Genomic DNA, 15,574 nt, shown 5'->3' with positions numbered 1-15,574 from the left:
CACGTATTTAAAAATTGACATATAATTACCTAAATATGTACGTACATATATACATACATGTATGTATATATAATATACTGTATTTATTTTGGTCATGAAAACCGTTTGATAATATTCTAAAAGACCACGCGGTCGCACTTACCTACTACTTTTGGAATTACATATGTGGAAAACGAATGTGAAAGAACAACTTACACATAAATTATATTTGATATGTACCTACACTCATTCTTTCATGTGAAATCTCCGTTGACACAGACAACCAAATTTATGTACATGCAAGCATAAAAATATTATATGTGTATTGCAGTGATCTGCAGTGAATGAGTTAAACACAACTTTGAGCCACTTGCGAAAAATTGAGTATGAACCATGCAAATTATTCACGGAATGAGTACAAGTGTGATTACTGCTCACTTACAATTATGAGAGAGTTGTATTATTAACTTAATGCGTACATATGTACATAGTATATAAAAATAAAGTAAAAAGTGTTGATAATATCTTAAAAGACCATGCGGTCGCACTTATCTACTTTTGGAATTATAAGGGTATGAAAACAAATGAGAAACAACATAAATTACATATGATATTACTCATTGTTCCATGTGAAATATTACATGTGTATGCACATACACATGTAGCCACTAAAAATTTCGGAGTGTTGTGCATATTTGACAACACTTTATAGCGGTATAGACATTATATATTTAAAAATTAGTTAATGACATGTTATTTATCAAAACTATTGAAAATTAAAATCAAAACACATTTATCTATAGAGAAAATCATTTAAAAGTTAGTGAGCTTTACAAAATGAGCTCAACATGTAAGAGAATGCGATGAAAATATTATATTTTTTTAACTTATGAAATAACTACACTATAATTGCAATTAATATTTTATTATTGTAATTTTTTTTTTAAATTGAAACACGAAGTTTAGTCGTCGTTTAAAAACAATTAAATCGGCCGCTTTTGTATAAGCACAGAAAAGCTAGTTTATGTTTTATTCATTAAACGTAATAAATTAAAAACTATAATTAGAATTAGATAATATTACTTCTGCTTTCTAAAAACATAACAAAGAAATTTGAAGAAAATCCCGAACGAACCAAAAAGACCTAAACCAATTTTAAGAAAGTATAGCGGTAAGCTTTGCATGGCCACGAGTGTACAAATATTTCCATATGTACAAGATATATGCTGATGATTTAACACTACGGGAAGGGTACAGGAAACACGGCACATAGTGAATGGTGAATTTATTAAAAAATAAATAAAGAATGTATCTAATGCCCAGTGTGACGAATGTGGAAAACAACGAAAATATAATAATTGGATGTCAAACACTACAAATCAAAATCGTTTAAAAACAGTAAGTGAGAAGGACAGACTCCGACGACGGAGTAATGTCAGTTTAACCACCTAAACAAATCAAAACGTTTTTTTCCTCTTTCTTTTTTTACACTAATTAACAAGAGAACTTCTACTGTCAACTTTTACGTAACTCCAATTTGCTGATAGGAAAATTGAGATAATAGATTTTAGTCATATACTTGTATGAAATGCTGCCAGAGTGCAGAAATTGAGTAAAGCGTTAACTTGAAAGCAAAGATGGACTTGAACTTACTTATTTGAAGTATTTTATTTAATATTGTAATTTTTTTTATTACAAAAGGAATGTTCAGTAATTGATAATGGCCACGAATTGTACGCAAAGACCTGCTCTACAGAGTTATTCCAGTGAGCAGAACCGCTTCATGCAGAAATTAATGGCGAAAATATTTTGTTTTCCCGACGAAAAGTCTAATCGATGTGACATTTAAAGTTTCAAGCCCAACGGCTCTGTAACTATTAATTTGTTCTCAGCTTACATAAAATGATTTAGATTAACGTTTTTAATTTTTGAATTGCACAGTGTACCCGGGCATAGTTTGATACTCGCGGCGGCGGGTATCTACTTCGAGAACCTTTCCAATGGCAATCGAGGCAATAATCCCGTCATCGAGATAAATGTTATCGATGCGATATTTTTTAGCGTCTAATAATCCTGTGTTACTATGGTCAGGCGCTGATTACCGTTAACAATGTCAGTGCCATGCTGAAGGCGGCAATTGTTTGCGAATGGACGATGTCTTGAACACTTGAATGGGCGCATAAACACCCTGTAAAGTGTATTCATCGATATGTGCCATGAGGTAGTATTATCAGAAGCAAAATTGTATATTAAGACTCACCTCCATGAAATTTTGTGTTTCGTATTCAATGATTTTTTGCTTCAGAAGTTCACATTGCGTTTCACGCTCCAGCGTATAAGCACCCTGTAAAGTGTATTCTTTGATATGTGTCATGAGGTAGTCCACACAACTGGTTATGGCATCTTCCAATTGCAAAACGATTGCCGCCTTTAGCATGGCACCGACATTGTCAAGACAATAATCCTGTCTTAGAGATAAGTGATGTAGATAGCGATATTTCTGCGTCTAATAACCTTTTGTTACGCCGGACAGACCGTCATTCCGTTAACAATATCGGTGCCGTGCTGAAGGCAGCAATCGTCTTGCAATTGGACGATGCCATAACCAGTTGTGTGGACTACCTCATGACAAATATCAAAGAATACACTTTACAGGGTGCTTATACGCTGGAGCGTGAAACACAATATGAACTTCTTAAGCAGAAAATTATTGAATACGAAACAGAGAATTTCATGGAGGTGAGTATAAATATACACGTATTGTCTCACAATAGCGTTTTATTTCTGATAATACTAGTCAGCCAAAGCGATGAGTTTCCAAATTTCGATGTTGAAAAAATGCAACGTATTCCGGAATCTGACAATTTGAATATATGTAACTCGTGAGGAAGATGCCTTCGATGCCATAAAACGCTGGTTCAATGACAACGTTCCTGCGCGTCAAGTGCAACTGCCACTTTTAGTAGCCTATCTCCGGCTTACCCAATTCGATGTGGACTTTCTCTTGACGCACATACAGCCACTACCCGGTTGTGAGCTTCTGGCCTTCAAGGCGTTATGGTAGATCAAAGAGCCTGCTGCACGGACAAAAATAAATATGCGTTTCACAGGACCACGTGGGATCAGTGCTGCAAATTCTGATGAGAAAACATTGCTGGCGGTGTGCTCAGAGGAAACAGAGGTAAGCGCACACTGTGGCTTATATTCAAATATAATAATCTTAAATTAATGTATGACAATATTTTTGGAATAGATGAATCCCAAGCTGCTGCAATATAACAAAGCTGAGGATTAGTGACAAAAATACGCGAGTTTAGAAATCGATTACCAATGTTATGGAACCATTTTAAAGAATGATAATATATAGGTTGTCAAATATTTCCCTTCCGCTTTTTTGCTCTTTATTCAATGCTTTATAAAAAATGTTACAGTGATCAGATTTAGTTCAAATATGCGCCGATTCGTTTGATGATCTATTTCCATCTAGACGGCAATTTCATTATACCCCCCTCCTAGAATTCTTTCTCCTCATTTTCGAAGAACTCGGACAGTCACTTTTCACAAGCCTCTTTTGAGTTCAACTTTACGCCAACAAGGGCGTTCGCCATGAACAGGAACAGGTGGTAATCACTTGGCGCTATGTCCGGGCTATATGGTGGATGCGATAAAGCCTTCCATCCGATCTCCCATAGCTTACTTTCAAAAATGTGGCATGGCAAAATTTGCCCACCATGAACCAAACAAGATTCAGACACTGTGTTGTCGAGTTAGATGGCAAATCAAGATGGTAGTTCTGATGGTAAAAAGGTTCTGTCGTCGGTGGAAAGATAAATACGTTTAAGTCTGTAACGAATAACCTAAAGATGATTTTGTTTAACAATTAAAGGTTAGTTCTAAGCTTAATGGTGAAAGCACTTTAGACTATAGGTATTATTGTAGTATGGATGTTGGACAAAAAATGGTGCCTCTACATTTAAGAAAAAGGGAATTCAGTGAAATGCTATGGTATGATTGACCTGACTTTAGAAAACTCCAACTCTTTGACATTGTCAACGACTTCTTTAGAATAATTCTAAGATTTAATTAATAGACTATGCAAGGTCACAAAATGTCAATATTGACGCTTCAGTTTAGAGATATGCAATATTTTTTCAAAGCTTTTGATTATTTTCAGATATACAACTTCCGATGGTTGACAGTTCGTAAACAGCTTGATTGTTGGAAGATATGACGCAGGTGCCGTAACTTTGAATGGTAAAATATACATAATGGGCGGTGGTAATGACGATGGGAAATTAAAGTCCGTCGAATGCTACAACCCGGATTCGAATACCTGGACTTCTTCCGCCGATATGACACAATATTACACTAATCATGTTGTAAGTTAGATTAAAATATATTTATTAATAATAATCGAACGTTCATCAAGTCATGATTTGGTAGATTGATGAGAATCTAAGAACGGTATACGACGACTTTACTTAAGGGTTTAAATATTATATATTCGACTCCTTGGATTTCTTTTACTATAGACGGATCTATGTAACCGGAATTCGTATCCTGTCAAAGTTTTCCAATTTATTTGTGAATGAGATACTGCCGTTACAATAACGGGTGGCCTTTGATTTCATCGTTGCAAGCCTTTCTTGGAGTTTTAAGAACCTGAAAAAGTAGCTCTGCTTCAATAAAGATTACCAAAATTGTCTAACTGAAAATAGTCACTAATTTATTTAGTCGCCCTCTTAGTTCTATTGAAATTAAGTACAACGTTTATTGCTACTTTTTATATTTCAGGCAGCTGCACATAAAGGTCACGGTAAATTTTGAACGATACGATCCTCAGGAGGACACATGGTCTAAGGTATATTAAGTTGATTTTTGTCAATCTCTTGGTGTCAAACTGAAGATTCTTGGAAACATTTCACAGATTTGTTCTTTTCGTGATGGCTATGGTTATAAATGCGTATCGCTAGAATATAAAATATGGTGGCAAGACATATGTATCAGTCTATGACAAGGAAAATGACAAAAGTGCGCATTACACGGAATTTTTATTCATTTCTGTTTTGTTATGCCTGCAGACTTGTTGACGTCGAAATGAATAAGCAATTAAATATTTTTTGTAATAAAAACTCTTATAAGAAATACCAAAATATCTGATTTTCTCGTTTTGGAAAACGCCTCATATATTTTGTATGCTACACAGATTTTAGTTAATATTCTCTTACATCTCGATGTCTGCAGAACCAGGACAAAACACATACTTACATATACAGTGCTTCGTAATTGATTGACGCGTCTTCGTTTCAATAATTCAATTTTGTTACATAATATTTGTATGTATTACAAAATGCAAAGAAATATCAATAATACCACAAACTATTTTCGAAATTGTTGAAAAATTAAAAAATTAGCTGATGAGAAATATTGTGTACGGCGTAATTGAAGCGTACAAGTGTTTGAGAAGATATTAAAAGGCATTAACAGAAAGTTGTTCGATTCAAGTTGCCCATGTGAAAGGAATGCCGACAATGAGCAATACAAATTGTTAGTCTAAACACAGACAGAGTAAACTTTTATCTCTTTCTCATTCGCTACCAACACTATAATACGCTTTGTTCAAGTTGTTGCGTATACGACATTGTGGTCCTTGGTGCCTTCCGCATCCACAGTTATTGAGGTTTAGAATGAAGCGAATAAAAATTAAATTGGGCTATTGATTTGCTTAATGGAAATCTTAAATGATTTGTGACACTTGAGATCGTAAGTACTCGACATTTGTATATCCTGAACAGGGTATATAAAGTTTGCCACGCTGTTTGTAACAGACAAAAGGAATCATTCAAGATCCTATAAAGTACATATCGTCACCTGAAATGCAAAATAACGTATCATCAAAAAATTCGAAATTGAGTGTCTTATTGATTGTGATTTACTACTTCAAATTACACACATAATACTACATATGTCCAACATTTTATGGTTCCGCGCTCATATATAAACCAGTTTTAACCAATATTAAAAATTTTTTTCACTCATGTTCCATTTTATGTCGTGTTTAATTCATGCCACTGTAAATTTCTGAAAATGTTGTTACGTTATTTTGCATTTCAGGTGACGATATATAAGTGATCAGAGTGACGAGCGTTTTAGACATGTCCATCTGTCTTTTCATCTATCCTTCTGTATGTATGGGAGCTGGTCTTTCAGTTTTTGAGATATTGCTCTGTAATTTTGAATCTGCTTACCTAAGATTATTATCCAAGGAAATCTCTGAAGAAATTGTTTAGATCAGACTACTATAGTATGTAGTAGTTGCCACACAACTAACCGATCAGGCTCCATCATATTTGGAAAAAATGTTTTGAAAAAGTGAGCGCGGCCCCGCCCTCTAAAAAGCTTAATGTACATATTACTTATAACAGTCTATCTTTGTGCTTAAAATAGAAAAGTTTGTGCGAAAACTTGGCCTATCCCCTATATAGCCAATATCTGGATTTTCGAACATTCTGCTGACTTTGAAATATTTACCTGGCCTTGACTCTTGTAAGTTGCAAGAGTAAAAAAGGTTCGGTTGCACCCGAACTTAGCTCTGCCTTACTTGTTAAATTTATTTTGTTTTGTGAAACACTCGCTGTCACCGATTAAATGAAAATTTACATTCACCTTGACGACAGGAGGCAAATTTGAACGTAAGTTACGTTATAAACTCTGAGTAAACTTACAAATTTTTGTTCAGTTGAGTTTATTTCTGCGATTGAGCAAATAAAAATGAAAATCTGAACAAACTTTAAATAATATACATATCTAGATGTGAAAATATAATTTAAAAGTGATTTTATTTACCTGATTTGCTGCTTATGTTTTTCTACTTTACGAAATTGGGTGCATGCCCTCGAGCAATAAACAACGTAATAAAAACAATATAATAATATCCACATATGCTCATTTTACGAAATTAGGCCAATTAGAAAAGTCAAAGATTATTTTAACCAGACTTTTATCTCTCCGCGCTTGTTATTTCGCACTATTAAAATCATAACTAAGTTATAATTGCACTACAACTACTCCATAAGTGGATCAAATTCAGATTGAGGTACTCAAATTTTTTTGAAAAAAATTTGTATTTGAAATTATTCAAACGAATTTTTCGTAGAAGTTTTAAATTTCGAATAAAAATACTTTAACTTTGCGCAGCTCAACTCCAACATTAATTCAATTGCTCAGCCACACTCGCAATCTCATTCATTAATCTCATTGCAGTGGCATTTACATAGAATTACAAACATTTTATAATGAGAAATTCACTCCGCAATTGCTCGATGCCACTTTGTGCTTTGGTCTGCTCGTCATTTTCTCTTTGTTTGCTATGCAAAGTGATGAGTGTTTAACTAGCAGGTAACTGCAACTGCATCGCTACTTTCTATGGCTGCTTAAACAACTTTAAAGTAAGCGCGGTTTGTAATAGCATGAACGTTTAGACCTCACTTTATATGGTTTAGTTTATTCGTGTGGTGTCTGCATAGATGTGGCTGACTTTTATAGAAGCGCAAACATTCAAGCATTCATACTATATATATTTATGTGAGTACTTATTTTAAAAAAAGTATGCAAATTTATGTGGCGAATGCGTATATCCCTTTGAGTAAATTACTTCTATGCTCACCCAATTGCTCTTTGCCTTTGTGCTTACCTCTGTTGGCCTGAGTCGCGCCTGACTTGATTTAGCTTGTAGAAACAGTAATAAAACCCATTGCAATAATGTGCGTAAAGTTTTTATAAAATACAACAAATAGTTATATCCATGTAATAACTGAATACTTTTGTATGTGTTCCGCTTTCTCATCGCTTTATTTCGTCTGACTTTGCATGATAGAGATTGAGTGCAATTTTCAACAAGAATTATACAAAATCTCTTTAAAGTTCTGGTCAATACAGAGCTGTTGAAAATCGTTTACATTCAAGCATAATTAATGTATGGGTACTTTTTGCATCAAAATATTCAGGGTAGGGTAACGCAAAAACTAACATGATACTACTGAGCTTGAGACTTACATTACGCACTACTGCACTATCACTACAGACCCAGCAATCAAATATTGTATATTGTACCTACTGCTAATAACTACAGTAACCTCTAGAATGGAAGAATTCCATAACCACACAAAAGTTGATCTCACAGACGGAAATTGTACTTATAAAATCTGTGGAATTTTTTTGTACAATATGCTTGAAGCTTATCTTTTCTTAAGGCGAGTATAATGATGGGATTAACTTAACCAAGCATATAAACCGGTTTCTTCGGCATTCGGCAGACATTTTTTTCTTTCCTGTCTTTAAAGCATTCATTATATAAAAATTCTTTGAAATCTAAATAACGGCTTTAATTTTAGTGCTTTTTGCTTACAATAACAACCATTGCCTTCCAGCCTCAGTTTAAAAAAGAAATGAAGAGTTAACTGCCATTTAACTATTAAATGCTGTCACTAAAATATGGAAATATGCAATCAAAAGAAAATAACTCATTTAATGGCTCAATACAAAGTTTGTCCCGAAAGTAATGGGACTAAGTCGATTTAAAAAAATTTATTGAACCGGTGGTTATAATTCCTTAAAAACTTTCAAAAGAGGCTCCTTCTACGTCGCTGCCAGCGCGATTTCTAAGCATTGAAGGCGTCAAGGAATACATTCTTCGGAATAGCTTTGAGAGCCGAGGTGCATGCTGCTTGGATCCCCGTTCTTCGGCCTTTTCAGGAAAAGAAGCAAAAAAGTCCAGAGGGACAATATCTGGGCTACAGGGCGGCTGCGGTAGCATTGGGATGCTAGCCTTGGTTAGGTAGCTTTTCACAAGAAAGGCGGTGTGAGCCGGGGCGTTGTCATAATGCAACTTCCAACCGGCTGTGATGTCTTGTCGGACTCGATTGAGCCTTGTTGACAAATTTAACATCCGGGCAATTAAACGAACACTTAGTCGACGGTCGGAGTTGAAAACTTTGCGCACACGAGTCACATTGTGTTTGTCGAAGTCGCAGGGTTCCCAGGACGGTCTTCATCAGCGACCTCTTCCTAGCCCTCCGAAAAGGCCTGGTGCCAGTGACACACAACACCACCACCACGGAAGAAAATCAATCCTATTACTTTCCGGACAAACCCTGTATATAATATAACTTATAGTCAAAGCGCAATCTCAAATATGTAAGGGATTCTGCATAGGGCCCGTAGGCATCGCAGGAAAGTGTATGGCTTTAAAAGCTGCTATCAGACTCAGAAAATCTGGGTTCTTAAAAGAATACGTATTTGAACACTCCGATATCCTCACACACTTTGACTTCATACCGGATTACTTGCATCATGAAGTCACCAAACCGAACTCTGGCGCATTCTTCTCTGTCAATATATCGGTGAAGGATTTGTGGGTGGGAAGAAGCCGTTGGAGGAGACGAACAGTGAGCTTCTTTACGGATGGGTCAAAGCTTGGTGAGAAGGTTGGTGGAGGATTTACTGTCAGGAGCTCCTTATCAACTCCCGCTTCAGACTTCCTTTCCTTTCAAGCGAGGATCGCAAGGAATCCAGTGATCTGTTTGCCCTAAGTAAAGCTAGCCTCTCCCTGGTTTTGGAGCATTTAACAGGCCTTTGTCTTATTGGCGTCCATGCGGTGAAAAGACCTCAACACTTCCTACTTGACTGTACCGCGTTTGAGAGGTCAAGCCTTAAACACTTTGGAGGTCATACCTACAGACATCCCTCCGAACTCGTACAAATTTGCATTGGCTACTAAGCGTTTTGCTAATTTATAAGTTCGAACACAGGAGTTCCTCTATTCTATGACTTCACAAATGCACAAAGGCTCCACGAGCGATCTCTCTAACCTAACCTAAGGAATGCTGCGAGTTGTTCAAAACCGAACACCAAATTTCAGCCTTTTTAAAAGCGCACAAATATTAGAAAATCATAAAAGGCATACTCGTATGTCAGAAAGACCTTTAATTTGTACAATTTGCAAAGGCTCAGAGTTCAGTGCATCCAAGGATCCTAGGAAAATATTGCATAATTTGTCTCTCTACCTGTTTCTGTGCCGGTATATTTATCAGAACGACTTCTTGTCTTACAAAATCCTTTTGATTTTGTGTTTTAGAACGAATTTATTTGTGATTGAGAGAATAAGTTATCCTTGCAACCTTCTAAAAAATCAACAAACAAATTTGTATATTTGCAATACTGCGATTGTGTGCTTAGATACCCAAAATCTTATTTGCCTAAAACAAACAAGCCTATCACCCAAGGGTAGTTGTGAAAGTGTAGTATGGCGAGAAATATGGCTCTGCTGTGATTTGCATTTCGATATGTTTTTTATGAGTAAATACTTATACAAGTACATATCTGGGAGAGTAAATGTGCACGTGAAGGCAATTTTGGCAGACAGTCAATTTATTTTATATTCCGCAAAGTCGATTTAATACTTTTCGCCTACTTTAGAAAAACCCAAAAAAACGTCTTTCATACTTTTGAAAGAATTTTTGCACTTCAACGCATTTTTTCAGGCTTATGTATACCATCGTTTTACGGATAAAAACTTTTCACACCGGTTATTGCAAAAATAGTTGACCTTTTACAGTCTCATAGCAGCGGCATACCTTTTGCTAACAGAAGGAATAAATTACTTTTATGTAAGCATATACAGATACACATCGTTTTGTGGTTTTTATTTTTAATAAGTCTTATATTGAGATCAATACATTTGCGATAAACCAATTTTTTTCATTTCGCTGCCGCCGGTATTATTTCGTCTTGATGCTGGTGCTTTTTATAACTGGTGAAACAAAAGAAAAATTAACAAGATATGGCAGAACAATTTAGAAGAGTTTTTGCATGTGCTTGGACGAATTTGATTTTGCAATAAACAACTGAGCAACTAAATGGCGAATATTAGTGCAGAAGGTTTTTGATTGCATGTTCGAAAAATTTCAAATTTATATACTTTGCGTTCTACATATACAAGAATTATTTTGGGTGTGCGTGTGGTTTTCTTTGATGAAAAGGTGCAAATTTGGCAATAATACACAATTTGATGTTTGGTAGGTTATGTACTGTTTTTTTATTGTTATTTTATACATTCGGTTTAAATGGGTTGTGATCAACAAAATAAAATATTAATAAAATAAAGTAATAAATAATAAGCTTTTTGTTTATATAGGAGCACATATTATTCTCAACACAATTTAAAACAGTGGATAAGTGGTAACCATCTACTTTACGAAATTTTTCTAATTTAGCTATGAATAAGGCTAACTGGTCATCTGGTTCTTTGAGAGTTCTTAAACATTACAAAAATAAAGATGCATTTAAAGCTCAAAAAATCCTGTTTCCTGGCGATTCTTCAACTCTCCGCTCAATAGAAACCACGAGTGACTGCGTGGATCTGTGTTGGCAACACCCGCAGCTGAAATGAATGATTACGTGAAGTAAACAGCAACAACAACAAAAAGTTGCGAGCAGATCATAATAGGCAGGAATATGCATGATACTCATCTCTGTCTTTACTCTTCATCTTCAGACTGATAGATGCGAAACATGTATCCGTCCACCTACCCGTGTCCAACACGAAATTTAATCCACACCACACCACAGCTATGAGAAAACATTAACTCGCTGCAAAGTTTTCTTAATTGAGGTAAATTTGTGGAGGCGGCACATAATGGTTCTCTTTGTGCACTTTTCTGAAGCGGGTCTTTATATTATTTTACATATAAATGCAACATTATGTGAAATTATTCTAAAATGGATCAAAATTTCTTTAATTTTTAAAACTAATGGATTAACACTTTAGTTAAAACTTGATGAGGATATTTGTAGTTTTCCAGCATTGAAGTGGAAATGGCGTATGGCGTCGTGGTATTGATGCGGGTCGCCAATTACTATGGCAATCAGGCACACATTTTGCCAATAACAACTCTTCGAGAATTTGGCGAGTAAATAGCGCTTTGCTGAGATAGCCATAAAAGCAAATACAAGTCCTCACACGCGAACAAAAGTGAACGCATGTGCGCCCTTATAAGCCTTGAAACTCGATTTCGCATCGAACTGTGCATAATGCCCGACTATGTCCTTGACCGAAGTATTTTCCCAATTAACTGTTTCTAGCAGATTTCAACTGCGAACACATTTACGTGAATTTATAGGCTGTAGGTTGTACTTGTGCTTTGGCATATACAGGGTGTTCATTTTAGAGTTGTGGGTTTGAAGAAGAAGTACAACGCATTTAGTTTAAGATTCATGGCCAAGAATTTGGTTTCACATTAAATACAATGGGTTTCTATTATATTTTAAAATGACCTTGCACCAAAAGATCCAATTTTCTACCACTTTTTGCAGCAATTGGGAGCGCATATCAGCAATAAAGCGCTGAACATTTCCTTTCGAAGCGTCAACAGTCTCGGACTCCTCTGCATAGACAAACGACTTCATGTACTCCCACAAAAAACAATTCAGCTGTGCTAAATTGCATAACTTCACAGATCATGGCACAAGTCCACGTTGCGTTAATACGTTTCTGAAGTTCCTTTACACTTGTTCTACTAATTCAGTCTTAAGTAACTGCAACAGCAAAGTCATGCCATTTTGGCAACACCAAGAATTTAAATGACTGCCAAGTCGTGATGAGCAAACGCAAAAAGCAGCCGTTTTGTGATGGAAGTATTTCGTCACAGTATTTGGCATGAAGCTTGAAGATTATACATTTCCAATGTCTGTTAGCATCGCTTCAAATGGCAAAAAAGGCTTTTAAGTTACATGAAAATCATAAACTTTGCCAAATATACTGGTTTATTATTAATTTGTTAAAAATTTTTATCTTTTTAAATTTTTGAATGAATTTTTTGAAGTTCTCTAAGTGTAATCTGAAGTTTCCTTTACACATTGTTCATACATAATTCAGTCTTGCCAAATAAATTTGGCAACACGCAATCGATTTTTTAAAGCTTGATAACTTTTTTCATGCCATTTTGCAAAATCTCAACACCAAGAATTTAAATGACTGCCAAGTCGTGATGAGCAAACGCAAAAAGCAGCCGTTTTCTGATGGAATTATTTCGGTAAGAGTAAGTAGTTGGTTGCAGCTGAGAAGTATTTAAACACGTCACAGTATTTGGCATAAAGCTTGAAGATTATACATTTCCAATGTCTGTTAGCATCGCTTCAAATGGCAAAAAAGGCTTTTAAGTTACATGCCAATCATAAATTTTGCCAAATATACTGGTTTAAAATTTGTTAAAAATTTATCTTTTTAAAATTGTATTTAATGAATGAATTTTTTGAAGATTTCTCTAAGTGTAATACTTAGTTTACTTGACTACATACCAGTGAACATATCGCCACACAAAATCATGCCAAATAATATTTGGCAGTACGAGTATACGAATTGAATATACATATCGTTTTTAATATCAGCGTGTTCGGTGAATGCAACCGCATCGAAGTGCGCACATAAATTTCATTCACGAATCTTTATTTACTCTGCTTCACACTCCACAAATACTTACTCTTCTTGTGTTTGTGGGTCTTTTGCAAAAGCTATTTCTTAGCTTCTCCGCTCATATTTATTTATACAGACATGTGTATTTTTTTGAAAGAATATATTACAAGATTTCATTTACCAGCTTGTCAAGCCCTTCATATTCACGCATTTCGGCCTCTTTCTCTTTGTGTCTGCATATGCGTCTCCCTTTCCTCTTCGCTTCTAGGTATTTACACCACACCATACGTGTTGTGGTCGATCGTAACGTTACAAGGTGGGCAGCCTCCACTACGACACGGCGTTACAAAACATTCATTTCGACAAAAACAATTAAGGTATCTTTAAAAGCAAAAAAATATGTGTCACACAGTGCATATACCTATGTACGTATACGTAAACAAATTTTTCATACCAGCTCGTAGTGCTATTATATCTTTTACATACTTTCATCGCTTTCTTTCAACCATTTCTGCCTTTCAACGCAAAACCGCAAGGTCGCCATTTTCAAAGAAAGGACGGGCTGACCAGAACTAATTCAAATATTTCTGCCGTTGTGGTGCTGATGATGTAGTTGGAGTTGAATGCGAAAAAAATATTGGTCTTAGACCTTGTTGACATTTCATTTCACGCAACTTGGTCACCATTACAAACATGAAAAGGACCAACATTTATAATGTATACACAAAGAGAAAAAGGTAGATAAATACAAGAAGAAAACGAATTAAGCGACCTTATGCATGTTATTGCCCGCATTTACAGTTGAGCTCTTCAGAATAACCAAATATGAGATATAATTCGCAGATAGCACGAAAGTTTGCTTCAAGTGTCGCAAATGGTGATGAATTTGGAGTGCACGCCAATGCGAAATTTCTCAAAGATAAAATAGCCCATACTTTTCAATTCATCTTACCATAAGGTGATTTTATTTGCAAGTAAGTGGTAACATCAAAAGAAAAGAAACAAAGAGCCCCTTAATGCGCTTTGTAATTATATTAGCTTTTCCGGACCTGTTAACATTGAGCCTAAACAAAATAGTACAGAAAAATTTAATTATATAAAAAACCGTAGCAATGCTTTCTATACAAAGTGGTGGAGTTTTCTGTTAAAAATGTGTAGGTGTAGAATTTTTAGTTAACAGGAGACAAGTCAGTACTCTGCGCGCAAATAATTAATATTAATTAAGTGACCGCAATCAAAGCAGAATGTACTCGAGTTACTCAAAGGTCTTGTCAATTGTCAATTCGGTTTAAAAAGATGAATAGATACCGACATCTAATTAAAGTATGTGCGGCGAAGGTCGAGATGCTAATAATAAAGAAGGCCAGTGAAACGACGAACCCTTATACAGATATGAGCTTTCGAAAGGCTGTGTTCAGGTAAACAATTTTAGTGGAGTGAAAAATATGCATTGTTTAGGATCTAACAAAATGTAAATAGTATTCAAATAACAAAACCGTTAGAAAAATATATGTAAATATTTAAGACTTGAACAAAACTTGGTAGAAATAGTGAAACCATTTCCATCACAGATTTGCTTTAAAACAACATTTGGTAAGAAAAAAGGAGATTCAGAGAAAACAGTTGGCATTTTAAATGATCATCTTGTCTGTGATTCTTACAATTTACAAGAATATTTTTTGAAGCTCGCATAATTTCAGTCCCCGATTGCGTTATCGCCCTTTTGCCATTTATAAATAGTCAAACTTCGTTCAGCCTTCGTGCTTTTTCCAGTTGAGTGTCATCATTATAACCCGTTGAACTGTGAAGCCTTGCCGGCTCTTTTATTATTACCCATAAATTGCAAAGCGGGTGGGCACTTAACTCTGCAGCTGTTGAAGCTTAATGGAAAATGACGAGAAGTGTTGACTGGAGCGTGAAATTAAGCATTTGCTGCGTAATCACATAAATAACATAAACCAATATTTTGTTGCATATATGCGCTTAAATATGTTTCACATGCTGCCAGTTATGAAGCAGTTAAAAAGTTTGTGAAACTTGTAAGTTTTATAATGAATATTTCTGCATTTAATTCCCATAAAGTTTATCTTAAAACGAGCAATACGATCATTGGAAAATATTTTT

The 15,574-nt window shown here is 35.3% G+C and overlaps 1 pseudogene; it reads left to right on the top strand.

The window, feature by feature from the left end:
* The first annotated feature begins 816 nt into the window (after positions 1-816).
* LOC126763377 (kelch-like protein 5) lies at positions 817-4,767 on the top strand (annotated as a pseudogene).
* Positions 4,768-15,574: the final 10,807 nt, after the last annotated feature.

Source organism: Bactrocera neohumeralis, chromosome 2 (assembly GCF_024586455.1).
Source record: "Bactrocera neohumeralis isolate Rockhampton chromosome 2, APGP_CSIRO_Bneo_wtdbg2-racon-allhic-juicebox.fasta_v2, whole genome shotgun sequence".
In the NCBI taxonomy this organism is placed as follows: domain Eukaryota; kingdom Metazoa; phylum Arthropoda; class Insecta; order Diptera; family Tephritidae; genus Bactrocera; species Bactrocera neohumeralis.
This window is presented reverse-complemented; position numbering and strand designations above follow the sequence as displayed.